Raw genomic sequence first — 22,775 nt, forward strand, 5'->3', positions numbered from 1 at the left:
ACTGCATTTCTGAGATCTCCCGGCATGCTCTCCTCCCTCCAAATGAGAGAGATGAGGTAGTTTTTCTGAGCTAACAGCACCTCTCCGCCATATCTTAGCGCCTCAGCAGGAATTCCATCCACACCCGTAGCCTTGTTATTCTTGAGCTGTTTTATGGCTTTGCCTAGCTCGTGCAGCGTTGGGGTTTCACTGAGGTGGTGGCGGGTCACTTGCTGCGGGATGGAGTCGAGAACACTCGAGTCAAAGGCCCCTCCAACGACGATTGGGCCATTCCCAATGACAACCGGTTCCCCTGATTGCACTAGAGAGGGTGCAGAGGAGAGTTACGAGGATGTTGCCTGGATTGGAGAATTTTAGCTGTGAGGAAAGATTGGATATGCCGGATTTGTTTTCTTTGGAACAGAGGAGGCTGAGAAGAGACCTTACTGAGGTGCATAGATAGAATTTTCCCTTGGCCGAGGGGTCAACAACCAGTGGCCACAGTTTTAAAGTTATTGGTAGGGGGTTTAGAGGGGATTTGATGGGCAATTTCTTCACCCAGTGGGTGGGTGGGGGTCTGGAACTCACGGCCTGAAAGGGCGGTAGAGGCAGAAACCCTCACCACATTTAAAAAGTACTTGGAGGTGCACCTGAAGTGCCGTAACCTACAGGGCTTCGGACCGAGAGCTGGAAAGTGGGATTCGGCTGGGTAGCTCTTTGTCGGGTGGCGCGGACACGATGGGCCGAAATGGCCTCCTTCCGTGCTGTAAATTTCTATGACTGGGGATAATAAAGGAGCCCAGTTTTAAATGGAGCCGAATTGAAACGAGTGTCGTCCTCTTCCTTTGTGTCAGGGGGAAAAGGAAGATAACGGAAAATCGGGATTTTCCCCCAGGGAACAAGAAGATAAAGGGCCACAGTCTGACGAGCAGGACCACGCGTCGGGAGTTTCGACAGTAGAGAAGGATCACCCGCAACAGAGTACTTATATTATGTGTCGAAGGAAGAAAAGCACATTGCAGGTCTACCTTCTGCATTAATGTGGGAGAAAGCACACCAGAAGGATTATCTGCTGCATGATGGAATGTAAAGAAAACCAGGGGTTTCTAAATAAATAGGCCAGATGGAAGACAATGCACCGGGATCTTTGTGGTTATTACTGTTTACTTTAGATAGATCTTCCTGTGGTTCACTGCAACGCTTAGACTTTAACCAAGGTCTGGTTATCAGATAACAGAGCTGCCAGGATGTGGGTGGGGGTAATGATAGCAGGTTCTCAGATATGTGACCAAAACATGGGTCAGGAATTAGGAACGGGATTTGCACTCTCCTGTCTTCTGCAATGTCCTCCCAGACCTCTGCGCTCCTCCAATTCTGGCCCCTTGCACATCCCCAATTTCCTCCCCCTCCCCCAATATTTACGGCCATGACTTCTGCTGTCTTCCCCAAGCTCTGGCACTCCCTCCCTAAACCTCTCCGCCTCTCACTCGCTCCTCCTTTAAGACTCTTCTTAAAACCTACCTCTTTGACCAAGCTTTTGGTCACCTGTCTGAATATCTGCTTACGTGGCTCAGTGTCCATTTTTTTGTCTGATGACGCTCCTGTGAAGCGCCTCGGGACGTTTTACTACGTCTAAGGCACTATATAAATGCACAGTGTTGTAGTGTTCTCAGTGATGTGTAAAGATAGCTTGCCTCAGTGGTCGATTTTAAGCCACGGACGGGAATTCGGCCTAGCGAACATCAGGACTGTCTGGGAGGGGCAGCGGACTTTAATGGCCGGGCCTAATTAGCCGATTTGCCGATGAAAACGGGCTAGAAGTTGGAGGGAAGCGGCTCCTCGGCAATTATTAGCGAGTGGCAGGAAACCCGCCAGAGGGAATGGTCCCTGGAACTAATGTAAGTCTTCAGGAGTGGGTGGTTCCGATATGGATCGGGGGAGGGGACGAGAGAGAGGGAAGCCCGGGGCAACGGAGGTCCAAGTTTTCCAAAAGGGTCATTGCTGGCCCCTCCTGGCTCACAAGGTACCTTAAAATATTTTTGTAAGACCTTTCAGTGTCAGCTGTGGCTTAGTGGGTAGCACACTTGCCTCTGAGTCAGAAGGTTGTGGGTTCAAGTCCCACTCCAGGGACTTAAGCACAAAAATATAGCCTGACACTCCAGTGCTGCACTGTTGGAGGTGCTGCCTTTCAGATGAGATGTTAAACTGAGGTACTATCTGCCCTCTCAGATTCCATGGCACTATTTCAAAAAAGAGCTTGGGTGGGGTCCAGGGGCCATTACTTATCCCTGAATCAACATAACAAAAAAACAGATTATCTGGTCATTATCATGTTGCTGTTTGTGGGAGCTTGCTGTGTGCAAATTGACTGCTGCGTTTCCCACATTACAACAGTGACTACACTCCAAAAGAGTACTTCATTTGGCTGTAAAGCTCTTTGAGACATCCGGTGGTTGTGAAAAAACACTATATAAATCCAGGTTTTTCTATCTTCCGGCCCTGGGTCCATTTCCCTCACGGGGAAGCCAGCACCACTCCCCTAGTTCAGGCCTCGTTTGCTGTCAGACCCCAATGATGTCATCGGAGCCTCGTGCCAAATTACCGAAGGACCCCTGCTGGCTTAGGGATGGTGTTCGTCCCGCCAGCAATTTAAAAAGAAGTTAGGAAGTCAAAGACTATGGGCCTGAATTTGGTGGCCTTGCTGCCGCCGAGTTTTTTGGACAGTCTCCCCTCGGTGCCATTTTCGTGGAGGTCTCCCGCCGGCGGGTGGGGGGGAGGGCTGGAGGACCACTGGGAACCGGCCGCTGGCACGCAAGACACATAAGTGTCCTCCCGCCCGCCGAGCTGGCAGATTGGTGTGGGCAGGAGTCGCTGGCAGCAGGGGAAAGGACCACCATGTGGAGGCAGGTCTAACCCCAACGGTAAGTAGGAAGACCTGCAAAAAAAAGGTTAGTGAACTTCTTTTATTAATTTTTCTTTCTGCGATTTATGTGTATGGGGTCCCCTGAAGGTTTTCCAGTGGGGTTTTTTTTTGGTGAAAATTTTTATTGCTATGTGCTCCCCCACCTCTCCCTGGGCCCAACTCAGTCCTCGGCGGCACTTTGGTGAGGATCGCATTTGCCGCCGAGATTGGGAGCACCCGTTCGCTGCCGCCCAGATTCATGGCGTAAGTCGTTTTTTTGCCGCCGGGCGGTCTTTCGAGGACTTTTTCACGAAACTCCCGCCCAAAGTACCGTCAGGTATCTTGGCGGTTCCTTGGGTGGCACTTGGCTTCCACCAAGTACGGGCCTAAAGTCCTCTGCTCAATTTTAATTGCCATTCCCCCTTCCTCCCCACCCCGCCGGATTCAACCAAGCGGGAGACGTTAACATTCCACCCAACCGTGTCTAGTTCCTTTGTTGCTTTGTAATATATCTCCCACGTTAAACAGACAGTTTGCCTGCCAGACACAGAGGCCCTCCCACAGCCTTATATCAAGACCAAAGACAGAAGAGGAAGCCTGTGAGCCTCCGAGGGACATTCCTTTCAACTGAAAGGCAGATAAAGCATATATAGAAAGTCTTGGGTCTAGTACATATCCGTTATTCTTCAATAATGTTACAAGAAAAAAAATGCAGTCATAGAATACTGGTCTCTTTTAACCTGGAGCCATAAAGTTATATCCACCTCCCAAACTGCAAGCTTCCCTCATCAGCAAAAACATCAACCTCTGGTTGACCTCAGAGTTTACAGCGGTGAGACGTTCTGGTCTGGAAGGGTGAGGCCCACTTCAATACAGCTCCAACCTAAAAGCCGAATTGTCCATTGAATGGCCCAACTCACGAGACATTATGACAGCGTATCAGCTGACTTTACCCTGAGCAATGCCACGGGAGGTCCACTAATCTACTTATTCACGTAATTATTCACCTTCAATCAGGTGTAAATCCATTTTTCAAAACCGTCACATTTTACATGTCTCACAGTCGTAGAGCAATAGTTATGCCAAAATAACCACTTAACTAAATTACCAATCAAAAATCTAGTTGACTATAACAACTAGTATTTATATAGCACCTTTAACGTAGTGAAATGCCCCAAGGCGCTTCACAGTATCATGAGATAAAAAATTTGACACCGAGCCACATAAGAAGAAATTAGCGCAGGTGACTAAAAGTTTGTTCAAAGAGGTAGGTTTTAAGGAGTATCTTGAAGGAGGAAAGTGAGGCAGAGATGTTTCGGGAGTGAGTTCCAGAGCTTGGGGCCTTGGCAACAGAAGGCACGGCCACCGATGGTGGAGTGATTATAATCAGGGCTGCTCAGGAGGGCAGAATTAGAGGAGCGTAGACATCTTGGCTGATGTGGGGCTGGGGGAGATTATAGAGGTAGGGCGGGGCAAGGCCATGTTGGGATTTGAAAACAAGGATGAGAATTTTGAAATCGAGGCGTTACTTAACCGGGAGCCAATGTAGGTAAGCGAGCACAGGGATGATGGGTGAGCGGTACTTGGTGCGAGTTAGGACACGGGCAGCCGAGTTTTGGATCACCTCTAGTTTCCGTAGGGTAGAATGTGGAAGGCTTACCAGGAGTGCATTGGAATAGTCAAGTCTAGAGATAACAAAGGCATGGATGAGGGCTTCAGCAGCGGATGAGCTGAAAAGGAATCAATAAAATACAAACAAGCTGAAAATAACGTGGGCTGGGGAGGTTCTCGCTGTTGTGAAATCCTGGCACCGTTTGGTCGTGGAAGGTCCCCCCAGTCACCTCAGTGTTGTGCATCTGGTTGTGTTTCTAGGGTCAGGGTAACTTGCATATCTAAGGTGGGCTCCCCAGTCTTCGGCAGGGAGTATGTCCAGGAGCCACATTTGTGATGTAGGCAGGTCAGTTGGGATTCCAGCTCATTGATCAAGAGTCCTGTCAGTGAAACATGTTGAACGTCCAGCAAGCTGAGACATGATCACTGCCACGGAGAGATACGACTGGAACAGAGGCAAAAGGAAACATACAGACAAAAATCAGTAAGTGCCTTCGATCCACGACAAGGTGCCACGCTGAGTCATAGACGCTCCACCTTACTGTGATTCCTCACATAGCAAGACCCCAAACTCGGTCCACTTTGGAGAAGTCATCAGGTTGAGATAAGGGACTTCTTCAGAGAGAGTGAAGAAGGCTTCATAAATAAAGGTATAAAGTACAAAAGTGTGGAAATTATGATGAACCTTTCTAAAAACTGGTTCGGTCCCAACTGGAGTATTGTGTCCAATTCTGGGCACCACTCTTTAGGAAGGATGTGAAGGCCTTAGAGAGGGGGCAGAAAAGATTTTACAAGAATGATTCCAGGGATGAGGGACTTCAGTTACGTGGATAGACTGGAGAAGCTGGGGTTGTTCTCCTTGGAGCAGAGACGATTGAGAAGAGATTTGATAGAGGTGTTCAAAATCATGAGGGGTCTGGACAGAGTAGATAGAGAGAAACTGTTCCATTGGTGGAAGGGTCGAGAACCAGAGGACACGGATTTAAGGTGATTGGCAAAAGAACCAAAGGCGATGTAAGTAAAAACTTTTTCACGCAGCGAGTGGTTAGGATCGGGAATGCGCTGCCTGAGAGGGTGTGGAAGTAGACTCAATTTTATCTTTCAAAATGGAGTTGGATAAGTATCTGAAGGAAAAAAATTTGCAAGGCTATGGGGAAAGGGACTAGCGGAGAGTCGGCATGGGCTCGATGGGCCGAATGGCCTTCCGTGCTGTAACCATTCTATGATTCTAAGGTGAATCAACTTGTGACATTCTTGAATACCTGCTAGTATGTTTAAGAGTGTCATTCAGTAAACTCTAACAATCACCTATATAGCCACTCTCTTGGGGAAATAATGGTTAATAATGGAGGCTGTACAGGCATGAAAATATCAATTAATTGTCGGAGAGTAAATGAACTTCACAACAGTAATGAAAGTTACATTTCCATTTATCAGTCACACAAAGAAGCTGGAGATACCCTTTTTTATAGAGGTCCTCAGACTCCAGCCTATGGAGCACATGGACTAACGGTAATGAGCAGTCACAGTGTGGCTACGAAGCCAAGGTATATTCGTGTTCATATTCTTTACTCGATGGTCGGTCCTATTTGAACTTTAGGCAACAGTACATTTGGAAAGTGGCGTTTAACTAATTCCGCAACATAACTAAGACCGCCTATTTCCACCTCCGTAACATCGCCCGTCTCCGCCCTTGCCTCAGCTCATCTGCTGCTGAAGCCTTCATCCGTGCCTTTGTTACCTCTAGACTTGACTATTCCAACGTACTCCTGGCTGGCCTCCCACATTCTGCCCTACATAAACTAGAGGCGATCCAAAACCCGGCTGCCCGTGTCCTAACTCGCACCAAGTCCCGCTCACCCATCACCCCTGTGCTCGCTGACCTACATTGGCTTCTGGTTAAGCAACGCCTCGATTTCAAAATTCTCATCCTTATTTTCAAATCCCTTAATGGCCTCGCCCCTCCCTATCTCTGTAATCACCTCCAGCCCCACAACCCTCCGAGATGTCGGAGCTCCTCTAATTCTGCCTTCCTGAGCATCCCTGATTATAATCGCTCAACCCCTGGTGGCCGTACCTTCTGTTGCCTAGGCCCCAAGCTCTGGAACTCCCTGCCTAAACCTCTCTACCTCTCTTTCCTCCTTCAAGATGCTCCTTAAAACATACCTTACCTGCACTAATTTCTACTTAAGCGGCTCGGTGTCAAAGTTTTAGCGCATAATACTCCTGTGAAGCATCTTGGGACGTTTCACTGCACTAAAGGCAGTATATAAATACAAGTTGTTGTTGTTGTTGGCACACTGTTCCTTCATTGGAGCATTAATCCTAAGTGCGAACATCAGTAGCTACAGATATATGAAAATTAATGGAGCATGTCATGCAACGAAGTGGCCAGAAGACAAAACGCAAGGGCGTTCCCCCTCCACAAGTACCGAAACAACCTTCACAAATATAGGTTTCAGAAGTTCCACCTTCTCTGCTATGTTAAGATGCTTCCTTATTTTTCGAAAGCAAACAGAAGTGATCATGCACAACAATTGTGGCCTATGCAAGACTGGGTTTTCTTAACTTCCCTTTCTCTTAGAATCCATGCTCTAGTATTGTATGCCTTAGCCCATCTGCAGCTGAAATCCTCATCCATGCTTTTGATATGGCAAGACTCAACTATCACGGTGCTCTCCTGGCCAAGCTGCCGTCTTTCAGCCTCCATAAACTTGAGCTCGTTATGCTAACTGTTTCCTAAATGCATCAAGGCCCGTTCACTTCTCACCCCTGTGCTTGTTGACCTGCACTGGTCCCTGAAAGCCTTGATTTTAAAATTTTCATCCTCATTTTCAAATGTCTCCACAGCCTCGCCCCTTCCAATCTCTGTAATCTCCTCCAACCTCACAACCGCCCCCCACCCCCCGAGATCTGTGTTCCTCCAATTCAAGCCTCTTGTACATCCCCGACTTCCTTCACCCCAGCATTGGTGGCCGTCCCTTCGTCTGGGCCATAAGCTCTGGAATTCTCTCCCTGAATCTCTTGCGTCTCTCCTCCTTTAAGGCGCGCCTTAAAATGTCATCTTTGACCAAGCTTATGGTCCATTATAATGTTTCGTTCTTTGGTATGGTGTCTGCTTTTGCTCCTGTGAAGCACCTTGGGATGTTTTGCTATATTAAAGGCACTATACATAAGAAAATAATAGGAGCAGGAGTAGGCCATATGGCTCCTCGAGCCTGCTCCGCCATTCAATAAGATCATGGCTGATCTGATCATGGCCTCAACTCCACTTCCTCGCCCACTCCCCATAACCCTTCACTCCCTTATCGCTCAAAAGTTTGTCTATCTCCACCTGAAGAGAAATTTCTTCTCTCAGAGGATTGTAAATCTGTGGAATTCTCTGCCCCAGAGAGCTGTGGAGGCTGGGTCATTGAATATACTTAAGGCGGAGATAGACAGATTTTTCAGCGATAAGGAAATAAAGGGTTATGCGGAGCGGACAGGGAAGTGGAGTTGAGGCCAAGATCAGATCAGCCACGATCTTATTGAATGACGGAGCAGGCTCAAGGGGCCGAATGGCTTACTCCTGCTCCTATTTGTTATGTCCTTATGTTAAAAATATTCAATGACCGAGCCTCCACTGCTCTCTGGGGCAGAGAATTCCACAGATTCCCGACCATCTGAGAGAAGAATACAAATACAAAAGTTGTTGTTTCTTATAGCTGTTTTACATTCTTCACCAATAATTTATTTTCCTTTAATAATCTTCATATTAAAGGTTGCCTTGAGTAAAAATAGCGCCGAGCACTTTCAAGGATGATCACAAATTCCAGTGTAGCGTTAGCAAGATGTTGGGTAAATCTAGATTTTATCTCACGACTCACATTAGCCAACATTCTCAACATAAAATTCAATGCTGTGACTGACATATTAACCATTACGCTGCCCACAGGTCCAAGAAAATGCCCACCTCCCTGGGCCAGGTGGGTCTGTAAGTTTCAAAACATCCCAAGATGCTTCACCGAGCGTAATCAGACAGAAATTGGCACCGAGCCAATGAAGGAGACATTAGAACGGGTGACCAAAACTTTGGTCAAAGAGCTTCTTAAAGGAGGATAGAGAGGCGGAGAGCTGTAGGGAGTGGAATCCCGAGCGTGGGGCCTAGACAACTGAACACATGGCTGCCAATAGTGGCGAGAAGGATATGGGGGAAGTGGGCAGATAGTAAGAGTTTCTATCGGTATATAAAAAGGAGGAGAAGTGTGGCTAAAGTAAATGTTGGTCCCTTAGAGGATGAGACCGGGGTCTTAATAATAGGGAACATGGAGATGGCAGAAACTCTGAACAAATATTTTGTATGGGTATGATTTGGTGGCCAATACAGAAACGTGGTTGCAGGGTGGCCAAGACTGGGAATTAAACATACAGGGGTATCTGACAATTCGAAAAGATAGACAAGAAGGGAAAGGAGGTGGGGTAGCTCTGTTAATAAAGGATGATATCAGGGCAGTTGTGGGAGACGATATTGGCTCTAATGAACAAAATGTTGAATCATTGTGGGTGGAGATTAGAGATAGTAAGGGGAAAAAGTCACTGGTGGGCATAGTTTATAGGCCCCCAAATAATAACTTCACGGTGGGGCGGACAATAATCAAGGGAATAATGGAGGCATGTGAAAAAGGAACGGCAGTAATCATGGGGGATTTTAACCTACATATCGATTGGTCAAATCAAATCGCACGGGGTAGCCTTGAGGAGGAATTCATAGAATGCATAAGGGATTGTTTCTTAGAACAGTATGTTACAGAACCTATAAGGGCGCAAGCTATCTTAGATCTGGTCCTGTGTAATAAGACAGGAATAATAAACGATCTCCGAGTAAAAGATCCTCTCGGAATGAGTGATCTCAGTATGGTTGAATTTGTAATATAGATTGAGGGTGAGGAAGTAGTGTCTCAAACGAGCGTACTATGCTTAAACAAAGGGGACTACAGTGGGATGAGGGAGAAGTTGGCTAAAGTAGACTGGAAAAACAGACTAAACGGTGGCATAATTGAGGAACAGTGGAGGACTTTTAAGGAGCTCTTTCATAGTGCTCAACAAAAATATATTCCAGTGAAAAAGAAGGGCGGTAAGAGAAGGGATAACCAGCCGTGGATAACCAAGGAAATAAAGGAGAGTATCAAATTAAAAACCAATGCGTACAAGGTGGCCAAGGTTAGTGGGAAACTAGAAGATTGGGAAAATTTTAAACGGCAGCAAAGAATGATTAAGAACGCAATAAAGAAAGGAAATATAGATTACGAAAGAAAACTTGCGCAAAACATAAAAACAGATAGTAAAAGCTTTTACCGATATATAAAACGGAAAAGAGTGACTAAAGTAAATGTTGGTCCCTTAGAAGATGAGAAGGGGGATTTAATAATAGGAAATGTGGAAGTGGCTGAGACTTTAAACAATTATTTCACAGTGGAAGACACAAAAACCATGCCAAAAATTGCTGGTCACGGGAATGTGGGAAGGGAGGACCTTGAGACAATCACTATCACTAGGGGGGTAGTGCTGGACAGGCTAATGGGACTTAAGGTAGACAAGTCCTCTGGTCCTGATGAAATGCATCCCAGGGTATTAAAAGAGATGGCGGAAGTTATAGCAGATGCATTCGTTATAATCTACCAAAATTCTCTGGACTCTGGGGAGGTACCAGCGGATTGGAAAGCAGCTAATGTAATGCCTCTGTTTAAAAAAGGGGGCAAACAAAAGGCAGGTAACTATAGGCCGGTTAGTTTAACATCTGTAGTGGGGAAAATGCTTGAAGCTATCATTAAGGAAGAAATAGCGGGACATCTAGATAGGAATAGTGCAATCAAGCAGATGCAACATGGAATCATGAAGGGGAAATCATGTTTAACTAATTTACTGGAATTATTTGAAGATATAACGAGCATGGTGGATAGAGGTGTACCGATGGATGTGGTGTATTTAGATTTCCAAAATTCATTCGATTAGGTGCCACACAAAAGGTTACTGCAGAAGATAAAGGTACGCGGAGTCAGAGGAAATGTATTAGCATGGATCAAGAATTGGCTGGCCAACAGAAAGCAGAGAGTCGGGATAAATGGGTCCTTTTCGGTTGGAAATCGGTGGTTAGTGGTGTGCCACAGGGATCGGTGCTGGGACCACAATTGTTTACAATATACATAGATGACCTGGAAGAGAGGACAGAGTGTAGTGTAACAAATTTGCAGATGTCACAAAGATTAGTGGGAAAGCGGGTTGTGTAGAGGACACAGAGAGGCTGCAAAGAGATTTAGATAGGTAAAGCGAATGGGCTAAGGTTTGGCAGATGGAATACAATGTCGGAAAATGTGAGGTCATCCACCTTGGAAAAATAAACAGTAAAAGGGAATATTATTTGAATGGGGAGAAATTACAACATGCTGCGGTGCAGAGGGACCTGGGAGTCCTTGTGCATGAATCCCAAAAAGTTAGTTTGCAGGTGCAGCAGGTAATCGGGAAGGCGAATGGAATGTTGGCCTTCATTGCGAGAGGGATGGAGTACAAAAGCAGGGAGGTCCTGCTGCAACTGTACAGGGTATTGGTGAGGCCACACCTGGATTACTGCATGCAGTTTTGGTCACCTTACTTAAGGAAGGATATACTCACTTTGGAGGGGATACAGAGACGATTCACTAGGCTGATTCCGGAGATGAGGGGGTTACCTTATGATGACAGATTGAGTAGACTGGGTCTTTACTCGTCAGAGGAACAGACCTTCTGCTCAACAGTTCTAAGCCGTTTTGAACATCTCTTTCAGCCAGGTGTGTGCACCTTCAAAGGAGCTAAAGTTAGAATCTACATCACACAGAATGCCAGACCAGTCCATCACAAGGCTAGAGCTGTGCCTTATGTGATGAGGGAAAAGATTGAAAACGAACTGGACCGGCTTCTGCGGGAAGGCATAATTTCTCCCGTGGAATTCAGTGACTGGGCAAGCCCCATCGTCCCTGTCATGAAGCCTGATGGATCCGTGCGAATCTGTGGGGATTACAAGTCTACCATAAACAGAGTCTCCCGACAGGACCAATACCCGCTGCCCAGAGTGCCACGTTGGCTAGAGGAAAACTTTTCTCGAAATTTGATCTCACATCTGCGTATATGACGCAAGAACTGACCGAAGAGTCTAAGCTGCTCAACACACATCGAGGCTTTTTTGTGTACAATCGATGCCCATTCGGCATCAGGTCGGCAGCTGCTATATTCCAGCGCAACATGGAAAGTCTGCTCAAGTCCATCCCGGGGACGGTTGTGTTTCAAGATGACATACTCATCACGGGCAGTGACACCGACTCTCATCTCCGCAATCTTGAGGAAGTACTAAGTCGATTGGATCGGGTAGGCCTAAGAGTTAAGAAATCCAAGTGTCTGTTTCTCGCGCCTGAGGTTGAATTTTTGGGCAGAAGGATTGCCGCTGATGGAATCCGCCCAACCAAATCCAAAACCGAAGCGATTTGCCTGGCACCCAGGCCCCGGAATGTCTCGGAACTGCGTGCCTTTCTCAGGCTATTCAGTAACTTTGGGAACTTTATGCAGAACTTGAGCATGCTGCTGGAGTATCTCCACGTGCTACTCAGGAAGTGGTGCGATTGGTTTTGGGGGGACGCCCAAGAACGCGCCTTCAATAAGGCACGCAACCTTCTATGTTCCAAGAGTGTTTAGCCTTTTTTGACCCAAGTAAAAAGTTAGTCCTTACGTGTGATGTGTCAGCGTACAGGGTCGGGTACGTTTACAGCACGTCAATGATGCCCGTTGCTTATGCCTCCAGGTCACTTTCGCGGACGGAGCGCGGATACGGTATGGTTGAGAAGGAGGCGCTCGCATGCATGTACGGTGTCAAAAAAATGCACCAATACCTTTTCGGGGCTAAGTTTGCGTTAGCAACCGACCACAAACCCTTCACGTCCCTACTTACTGAGTGCAAGGCAATCATCGCCAATGCTTCGGTGTGCATTCAGCGGTGGGTACTCATGCTGGCGGCTTATGACTACACGATAAGGCACAGACCATGCACAGACAACTGTGCTGACGCGCTTAGCAGGCTACCCCTGGCGACGAACAGGACTGTGAGATGGTCATGGCAATCAATGCCTTTGAATCCACAGGTTCGGCCAAAGCAGAGCCTGGATGACCAGCGATCCCACGTTATCTCAAGTTAAAAGATGCGTTTTAACCGGTGACTGGGCAGAGGCTCGCGATGCCTGCCCCGAGGAGGTCAAACTCTTCCATAGGCGCATGCATGAACTCTCACTACAGGCAGACTGCCCGATGTGGGGCAGCTGAGTAGTTATACCCTTACGAGGCAGGGAGGCGTTTGTCCGGGAGCTCCATCGCGAGCACCCGGGGATCGTCCTTATGAAGGCCATAGTCAGATCTCATGTCTGGTGGCCTGGCATTGATGCGGACTTGGAGCTCTGCATCCGTCGGTGCACCATTTGTGCTCAACTCAGTAATGCCCCCAGGAAGGCCCCCCTAAGCCCCTGGCCCACCAAACCGTGGTCGCGGGTGCATGTAGACTATGCGGGCCCATTCATGGGCAAAATGTTCCTCGTAGTCGTTGATGCATTTTCAAAATGGATCGAGTGCACCTTTTTAAACTCGAGCTCCACCACTGTGGAGAATCTTAGAATCATGTTTGCAATGCACAGCATTCCTGACATGTTGGTCAGTGATAATGGTCCGTGCTTCACCAGCGCAGAATTTCACGATTTTATAGTTGACCACGGTATAAATCACGTTAAGACGGCACCTTTCAAGCCAGCCTCCAATGGCCAGGCGGAGTGAGCAGTGCAGATCATTAAACAAGGCATGCTCAAAATCCAAGGTCCCACACTGCAGAGCCACCTGTCGCGACTGCTGCTGGAATACAGATCTCGTCCGCATTCGTTGACTGGGGTTCCCCCCGCGCAACTATTGATGAAACGAACCTTAAAGACCAGGCTCTCGTTAATCCTCCCAGACATGCATGAAATTGTTGAGGCTAAGCGTCAAAAGCTAACTGAGTATCATGACCGAAATTTGAGGGGGAGGTGGAATGAGATAGGGTACAAAGTGTTTGTGCTAAACTATGGCTGGGGTCCCAAATGGCTTGCAGGGACAGTAACAGACAAAGAAGGAAACAGGCTACTGGTTGTACAAATGGACAGTGGCCAAACCTGCCGGAGGCATGTAGACCAAGTAAAAAGTAGATTCACTGATAACACTGAAGAACCAGAGGCAGACTACAATGTGGAACTCACACCACACCTGGTGGACAGACAGGTGGAACAACCTGAGGAAAGGGCAGTCTCAACAGACAGCCCAGGCGAGATACCAGCAATCACACCGAATGAAACAGACAGCCCAGGCGAGATACCAGCAATCACTCCGAATGAAAAACAGACACCAAGGCAAACAACTGAACCACAACTAAGACGCTCCATGCGAGAGCGCAGACCACCTGAGAGACTGAATCTATAAAGGCAATAAGACCTTGGGGGAGGGTGATGTCATGTATCTCACATTACTGTATATAACTGTATCTTACCATGTTATACATGACTGTAACTGGATATGACCTGTAACAATAAGCATACCTTACCACCAGGGGTGCACTTGCAGGAGACACTCCATACCTGTCCCACTGTGGTATATAAAGGGAGGTCTCAGGCAAGTGCAGCACTGGAGAGCTGGAATTAAAGGTGCAGGTCCTGAGGGACCTTGACTTCAGCATGTGTCTCGTGTAAGTCAGTACATTAGAGTCAGGACTTAACAAAGGTAACCTCTCATTCTTCTGAACTCCAATGAGTACAGGCCCAACCTGCACAACCTTTCATCATAAGTCAACCCCTTCATCTCAGGAATCAACCGAGTGAATCTTCTCTGAACTGCTTCCAATGCAAGTATGTCCCTCCTTAAATAAGGAGACTAAAACTGTACGCATACTCTCGGTGTGGCCTCACCAATTTCCTGTACAGTTGTAGCAGGACTTCTCTGCTTTTATAGTCGATCCCCCTTGCAATAAAGGCCAACATTCTATTTGCCTTCCTGATCACTTGCTGAACCTGCATACTAACTTTTTGTGTTTCATGCACAAGGACCCCCAGTTTCCTCTGTACTGCAACACTTTGTAATGTTTTTCCATTTAAATAATCATTTGCTTTTTTACTTTTTCTGCCAAAGTGGATAACCTCATACTTTCCCACATTATACTCCATCTGCCAATTTTTTGCCCACTCACTTAGCCTGTCCATATCCCTTTACAGATTTTTTGTGTCCTCCTCACAACTTGCTTTGCCACCCATCTTTGTATCGTCAGCAAACTTGACTACATTACACTTGGTCCCTTCATCCAAGATATTAATATAGATTGTAAATAGTTGAGGCCCCAGCACCGATCCCTGTGGCACCCCACTAGTTACTGTTTGCCAACTGGTAAGTGACCCATTTATCCCGACTCTCTGTTTTCTGTTAGTTAGCCAATCCTCTACCCATGCTAATATATTAGCCCCAACAAGTGACCTTTCACCGGAACGGACACGTAGGAATTGGTGGGCTGGAGTTGGAGGAACGCAGCGTTCTCGGAGGGTTGTAGGGCTGGAGGTGGTTACAGGGATGGGGAGGAGCGAGGTCATGGAAGGATTTGAACAAAAGGATAAGAATTTTAATGGGATGGTAATGGGACCGATTCAAATTGCAGTGCGTTCCTTTATGGTTAATGTGCTACAGCACAACAAATGAGATTGCGAAGATTTGAGGGAGTGTGGGACTGGGGTTGGACACTGGACAATCTTCCAGTTTGGCATGGTCAGGATTGCTAATCACTGAATTTACTCAGTGCGCCATTGGGGGGCACTGTAGTCTGAAAGATTTGCCAAATGTGAGTTGTCACTGCTTTATTTCAAAGTGCAATACAGCTTTGAGATAAAGTCTCGGCCACACCCAATAACAATCATTGTACAAGACTGGATACATAATGTACAATGAATAAGAAATATACAAGATTTTTCATAGTGACTTAAAGTACTGAAAATTTTGAAGGTCATTTCAAGACAGCTAATGACATGTGAATCCCTTTGGAGGAAATTAAATACATTTGGAAAACATTATATGATGTCAGTCGCTCTCATAAGTGGATCTCAAACCCCTTCCATGCCAGAGTAGATGCGCACTGTCCAACATCTACTACTTAAGATCGGTTCATCCCACAGTGCCAGTTCTGTTTACCAAGCGTGGCCCACGGGTGGTGGCTGGTGTGCAGCGGCCACCACACGTTAAAAAAATCCACACACAGGCAGCTTCCACCCTTCGGGATGTAGTTCTGGACCTGGAATATTAGGTCTGTTATATATGCATGCTTGTTATTGTGTAATGTCTGTAACACTGTTATGTAACACTGAATGTACCCTTACACTGTACACACCTTACCTGTACACCAGAGGGTGCTGCTGCTTGAGAGCTAAGGGTTACCTGCACACTGCAGGTAACCCAGTATATAAAGTAGCTCACAGCTTGGTGTCCTCACTCAAGGAGCTGCAAATAAAGGACTACAGATCTACACAGTTTTAGTATCATACCCTATCTCGTGGAGTCATTTACTAAAGGTGTCTACATACACTACAAGTTCTTTCATTGAAATACCAATGAACTCATCCTTTTTTGGCGCGGAAGCAAGTCATCCTCGTTTTGAGGGACTGCCTATGATGATGACTAGGCATTCGCATTCCATTAACCTAGGGATATGATAATGTGCCTCTCTGAGGTTGTGTGTCCCTGTGTTGCTTCGAACTTTTCCAGGCAGACTGAGAAACTGCTTGATGAGACGAGGATATATTCGAATCATAAATCTGCTCTATAAAGTTCGCTCCATCACCAAGACCATCTATTTCCACCTCCCTATCTCTGTAATCTCCTTCAGCCTCAAATTCTGCCCCTCTTGAGCATCCCTGATTATAATCGCTCAACCATCGGTGGCCGTGCCTTCTGTTGCCTGGGCCCCAAGCTCTGGAACTCCCTGCCTAAACCTCTCCGCCTCTCTACCTCTCTTTCCTCCTTCAAATCGCTCCTTAAAACCTACCTCTTTGACCAACTGCCTTAATTTCTCCTTATGTGGCTTGGTGTCAAATTTATTTGTTTTGGCTTATAACACTCCTGTGAAGTGCCTTGGGACGTTTTACTAGATTAAAGGCGCTATATAAATACAAGTTGTTGTTGTAACATCGCCCGTTTCCGCCTCGTCCTCAGCTCATCCGCTGCTGAAACCATCGGCCATGTTACTTCTAGACTCGACAATTCCAATGCTCTCCTGGCCAGCCTCCCACCTTGCACCCTCCGTAAACCTGAGGTCTTCCAAAACTCTGCTGCCCATATCCAAACATGTACCGACTCCCATTCAGCCATCACCCCTGTGCTCGCTGACCTATATTGGCTCCCAGTCCAGCAACGCCTCGATTTTAAAAATTCTCATCCTTATTTTCAAATCCCTCCATGGCTCTCGCCCCTCCCTGTCTCTGTAGTCTGCAGCCCGACAACCCCCCCCCCGAGACCTCCGCACTCCTTCAATGCTGGCCTCTTGTGCATCCCCTGATTTTAATCGCTCCACCACTGGCGGCCATGCCTTCAGCTGCCGAGGCCCCAAGCTCTGGAATTCTCTCCCTAAACTTCTCCGCCTCTCTACACCTCTCCTCGTTTAAGACGCTCCTTATACCTGTTAGTTTTTCAGGTATTCAATTGCCAGGATTAAGATCAACAATCCAAAGGATCTTCTGGATTATAATTAATAAAGAATAAAACCTTTGTAAAAGTGAGCATGGTTTTATGTTAGTATATAATTTAGACAATGAATGATAAGGCAAGTATATAATTGTGAGTCTTAACACAAATTGCTGTTTTGACAAGAGATAAAGTTCAAACATTTCTGGCGTGAGAAAACCTGTGATGTAGGATCATACAGCACGGACGGAGGCCATTCAGCCCAGCGTGCCTATGCCAGCTCTTTGAACGAGCTGTCCACTGGGAGGATACATGCACCAATGTCAATGTTTTCGCTCAGGCCAACATCCCCAGCATCGAAGCACTGACCACACTCGACCAGCTCCGTTGGGCGGGCCACATCATCCGCATGCCCGACATAAGACTCCCAAAGCAAGCGCTCTACTCGGAACTCCGACACGGCAAGCGAGCCCCAGGTGGGCAAAGGAAACGTTTCAAGGACACCGTCAAAGCCTCCCTGATAAAATGCAACAACCCCTCCGACACCTGGGAGTCCCTGGCCAAAGACCGCCCTGAGTGGAGGAAGTGCATCCGGGAGGGCGCTGAGCACCTCGAGTCTCGACGCCGAGAGCATGCAGAAACCAAGCGCAGGCAGCGGAAGGAGCGTGCGGCAAACCAGACTCCCCACCCACCCTTTCCCTCAACCACTGTCTGTCCCACCTGTGACAGAGACTGTAATTCCCATATTGGACTGTACAGTCACCTGAGGACTCACTTTTAGAGTGGAAGCACGTCTTCCTCGATTCTGAGGGACTGCCTATGATGACTCCCCCACTCTTCCCTAATAGCCCTCCAATATTAACCCCTTCAAGTAATATATGTGTATCTTGCGATGCATTGTTGTAATGTATTTGCTTCATAGGTTCTTTGCTTAAGAATTAATAGCAGCACATTGCTATTCAGAACTATTTGGTTTATTAGCAAAAGGTTTAATAATCCCACTACACATTACCAGTTTATCCACCAGGCTCACAACCACCTGCCTAATCGTGGAACCCCTGAACCCAACTGGCTGGGGTTTTATTGAGTCTTGTGAACATCATATGACTGGCTGAGCCACTCCCAACTTGACAGCTCTTCAAACCTGTGAGCATACTCACACAGGTGTATACATTACATTTGTCATCAAGGGAGGAAGGATTTCCTCTACAATAGACACAGCAAAGTCAAGTAGCATTTGCAAGAAACCTAGACCATAAAGCTATCTCACCTAGATTAGCACATTTTACATTCGGTTACTCATTACTGTTGGTGATAAAAGGAGCCAAACGCTTCTCTCCGCTATCATTTAAAGTAAACAGCTCTAGTGTCCTTACACCTTACCATAGAATCACACGAGACATGTACTGCAGACAAGGTCACTACGTGACCTGAACCTTTATTCCCAGGACCAAGAAGTGCTGACCCTGCGTGGGACCTCCCTTTATATACCTGGATGACCAGGTGAGGAGTGTCTCCCACAAGCTCACCCCCTGTGGTCAAGCTGTGCATTTCTCAGGTATATACAGTGTACAGTGTTGTTACATAAAGGTTACAGTTATGTGAAGGTTACAAACATGACATCACCTCCCCACAACGTCTTTGCGTCAAAGATTGAGTCTCTCTCGTGGAGCGCCGCAGTTGGGGCTCTGGTGGTTGAGCCTTGGCATGCGTCTCTGTCGCCTGAGGTGATTCCGGCCTGTCCGGGCTGGCCGCAGGGACTGTGCATGCTGGTGAATGTCCTTGTTGCTCATTCACTGGCAGTGGTGTGGGTAACATCTCATGATCTTCCTCAGGTTCCTCAGTGTCCATGCTTGGTCCAGATGTTTGCAGCATATCTGCCCATTGTTAAGTCTGACCACTATGACCCTATTCCCCTCTTTGCCAATTACAGTACCCTCAAGCCACTTGGGTCCCAAAGCATGATTGAGAACGAATACAGGGTCATCGATTTCTATGCATCTCCCCACTGAGTTGCAATCATGGCACTCACTTTGAGACTGGCGCTTGCCCTCAACAATGTCTGACAGGGCTGGATGAATGAGGGACAGTCGCGTTTTAAGCATGCATTTCATGAGTAGTTCCGCGGGCGGGACTCCCGTGAGCGATTGCGGGCGGGACCTATAGGCTAGCAGGAGGCGCGATAGGCGGTACTGAAGGGAGGGTCCTTGAATCCGGAGCATGCCCTGTTTTATGATTTGAATCGCATGTTCCGCCTGGCCATTGGAAGCCGGCTTGAACAGTGCTGTTCTGACGTGTTTGGCACCATTACCGACATAAACTCCTGGAATTCATAGCTAGTGAAACACGGGCCATTGTCGCTAACCAGGATGTCCGGCAAGCCGTGGGTCGCAAAAACCGTACGTAGATTCTCCACAGTGGTGGATGTCGTGCATGAATTCAATATGATGCACTCGATCCATTTCAAGTATGCATCGAGAACAATCAGGAACATTTTTCCCATGAATGGGCACGCGTAGTCTACGTGAATACGTGACCATGGCCTGGTGGGCCAGGGCCACGGGCTGAGTGGGGCCTCTCTGGGGGCATTTCCCAGCTGAGCACACGTCGTGCACCTGCAAACCTAGTGTTCCAGGTCTGAGTCAATTCCCGGCCACCATACATGTGACCGGGCAATGGCCTTCATTAGCACGATACCAGGGTGCTTGCTGTGGAGTTCCCTGGTGAATGCTTCCCTTCCTTTCTGGGGCATGACTACCCGGCTGCCCCATAGCAGGCAGTCGGCTTGGATGGAGAGCTCGTCCATCTGTCTGTGAAGTGGTCTGATCTCCTCAGGGCACGCTCCGTGTGCGAGCACCCAATCCCCAGTCAGGACACATTTCTTTATCAGGGATAGGAGTGGATCTCTGTTGGTCCAGATTTTGATCTGGCGGGCTGTGATGGGGGAGCCTGCGTTGTCGAAAGCCTCAACGGCCATGACCATCTCACGCTTTGCTCCGATGCCCCCTCAGTGGTCGCCAGTGGAAGCCTGCTGAGCGCGTCAGCGTAATTTTCGGTGTCTGGCCGGTGCCGTATGGTGGCCCACTGCTGTATGCGAGCTGACGCATTGGCATTGACCGCCTTGCTGTCGGACAACAGGGATGTTAACGGCTTGTGGTCCATTTCTAACTCGAACCTTCTGCCGAAAAGGTACTGGTGCATCTTTTTCACCCCGTAGACACATGCGAGTGCTTCCTTTTCAACAATCCCATATCCCCGTTCTGTCTGGGAGAGCGAACTGGAGGCATAAGCCACAGGTTGGAGTTGGCCCTCATCATTACTCTGCTGCAACACGCACCCAACCCCATAGGATGATGCATCACACATTAAAACCCATTTCTTACAGGGGTTGTACAAGGTCAACAGCTTGTTAGAACAAAGCAGATTCCGTGCCCGATTGAAAGCCCGTTCTTGACAGTCCCCCCCAAAACCATTCACAACCCTTACGCAGGAGCAGGTGTAGCAGCACCAACAATGTGCTTAAGTTCGGCAGAAATTTCCCGAAGTAGTTCAATAGTCCCAGAAATGACCGCAACTCCGATGTGTTGCCGGGCCTGGGCGCACGACAGATCGCCTCCATTTTGGATTCGGTAGGCCGGACCCCGTCTGCGGCAACCCTCCTGCCCAAAAACTCGACCTCTGTGGCCAAAAACACACACTTGGACTTTTTTAGTTGCAGGCCTACCCGGTCCAGTCGGCGTAGCACCTCCTCCAGGTTGTGGAGGTGTTCCTCGGTGTCTCAACCCGTGATTAGGATGTCATCTTGGAATACGATTGTTCCAGGAATGGATTTAAGCAAGCTTTCCATGTTCCTCTGGAAGATAGCAGCCGCTGAACAAATGCCAAAAGGACACCTGTTGTAAACGAATAGCCTCTTGTGCGTAGTGATTGTGGTCAGAAGCTTGGATTCTTCAGCCAGTTCCTGAGTCATGTAGGCTGAAGTGAGGTCCAACTTGGTGAACAGCTTGCCACCTGCCAGCGTGGCAAAAAGATCCTCCGCTCTCGGGAGCGGGTATTGGTCCTGTAGTGACACTCGGTTGATGGTGGCCTTGTAGTCGCCACAAATCCTGACCGAGCCATCCGCTTTAAGGACAGGAACGATGGGGCTTTCCCAGTCACTGAATGCAACAGGCGAAATTATGCCCTCTCTTATCAGCCTGTCCAACTCACTCTCAATTCTCTCACGCATCACATACGGCACAGCTCTGGCTTTGTGGTGCACTGGTCTGGCGTCCGGGGTGATGCGTATCACTACTTTGGTGCCCTTAAAAGTCCCAACACCTGGTTGAAAAAGTGACTCGAATTTCTGTAGGACCTGTAAGCATGAATTTCGCTCCACAGATGAAATGGCGTGCACAACCCCCCATTTCCAGTTCATCTCGGCTAACCAGCTCCTCCCCAAGAGCGCGGGACCATTCCCCGGGACAATCCAGAGTGGCAGCCGGTTCTCCGATCCATTGTGTGTGACCACCAAGTTTGCACTGCCTAGTACTGGGATGATCTCTCTGGTGTACATCCGTAACTGCGTGTCAATGCATTCCAGTTTGGGCCTGTTAGCTTTGAGTGGCCATAGTTTTTCAAATTGTTGGGCACTCATAAGTGACTGGCTGGCTCCTGTGTCCAGCTCCATGCATACCGGGATGCCATTTAATAGAACTTTCATCATCATAGGTGGCGTTTTGGTATATGAGCTGTGGATGTCTGCCACATGAACCCGCTGGACTTCAGCGTCCATAGCTTTGCCCCAAGCATCAACCTGCCTTGCAGGCCCCTCATCTGGTTCCTCTGCCTCGTAAACTAGCCTCGCTACAGGCTTTCTGCATGTTCTGGCCAAATGTCCACTGAAGCTACAGTTTTTACAGATAAATTGTTGAAACCTACAGGTTCTCGCAGCATGTCTGCCACCGCACCTCCAGCATGAGCTGAGATTGTTGTGAACAAAGGAACTGTTACCAGGCATTCCTCTCTGATTGTCTCTTTGATTACTCCTGAGCACTCTGTTGGTGAGTGTCAATGGTCCCATCCCGGGATGCATTGTCCCTTGTGATGGCATAAATTGCTGATCCCCCTGCCATTGTCTCTGTTGCTGGCCCACCCTAGAGCCTGTTGCTGCCTGGGCGGTGTCGAATTGCCCTTGCCTGCCTGCGGGGTTCTGAGTCGCGTTTACAATGTTAACTCCCTGGTCCATCGCCATGTTGGAACCAGGGCTGCGCGTGTAAATTATCTTGGTCTCCTCTTCCCCTGCCATGAAGGTCTGAGCTATCAACGCTGCCCTTTCCAAAGTCAAGTCCTTGGTCTCAATAAGCTTCCTGAAAATCCCGGCATGACCAATGCCCTCAATGAAGAAATCCCTTCACATCTCCCCCCTGCAGGCGTCTGTGAACTTACAGAGGCTGGCCGAACGCCGAAGGTCCGCAACGAAGTCTGATATGCTTTGTCCCTCCCAACGTCGGTGTGTATAGAACCGGTGCCGGGCCATGTGTATACTGCTCACCGGTTTGAGGTGCTCACTGAT

At 48.0% G+C, this 22,775-nt stretch overlaps 1 protein-coding gene across 1 annotated transcript in view; it reads left to right on the forward strand.

The window, feature by feature from the left end:
* Positions 1-16,069, forward strand: part of ppcdc (phosphopantothenoylcysteine decarboxylase) — a 140,612-nt gene extending 124,543 nt beyond the window's left edge. Inside the window, exon 6 of the mRNA XM_070865083.1 lies at positions 11,292-16,069. The gene's annotated coding sequence lies outside the window, so the exon portion shown is untranslated. The remainder of the gene's footprint in view (positions 1-11,291) is intronic.
* Positions 16,070-22,775: the final 6,706 nt, after the last annotated feature.

The sequence above is a fragment of the Pristiophorus japonicus genome, chromosome 21 (genome assembly GCF_044704955.1).
Source record: "Pristiophorus japonicus isolate sPriJap1 chromosome 21, sPriJap1.hap1, whole genome shotgun sequence".
Lineage (NCBI taxonomy): Eukaryota > Metazoa > Chordata > Chondrichthyes > Pristiophoridae > Pristiophorus > Pristiophorus japonicus.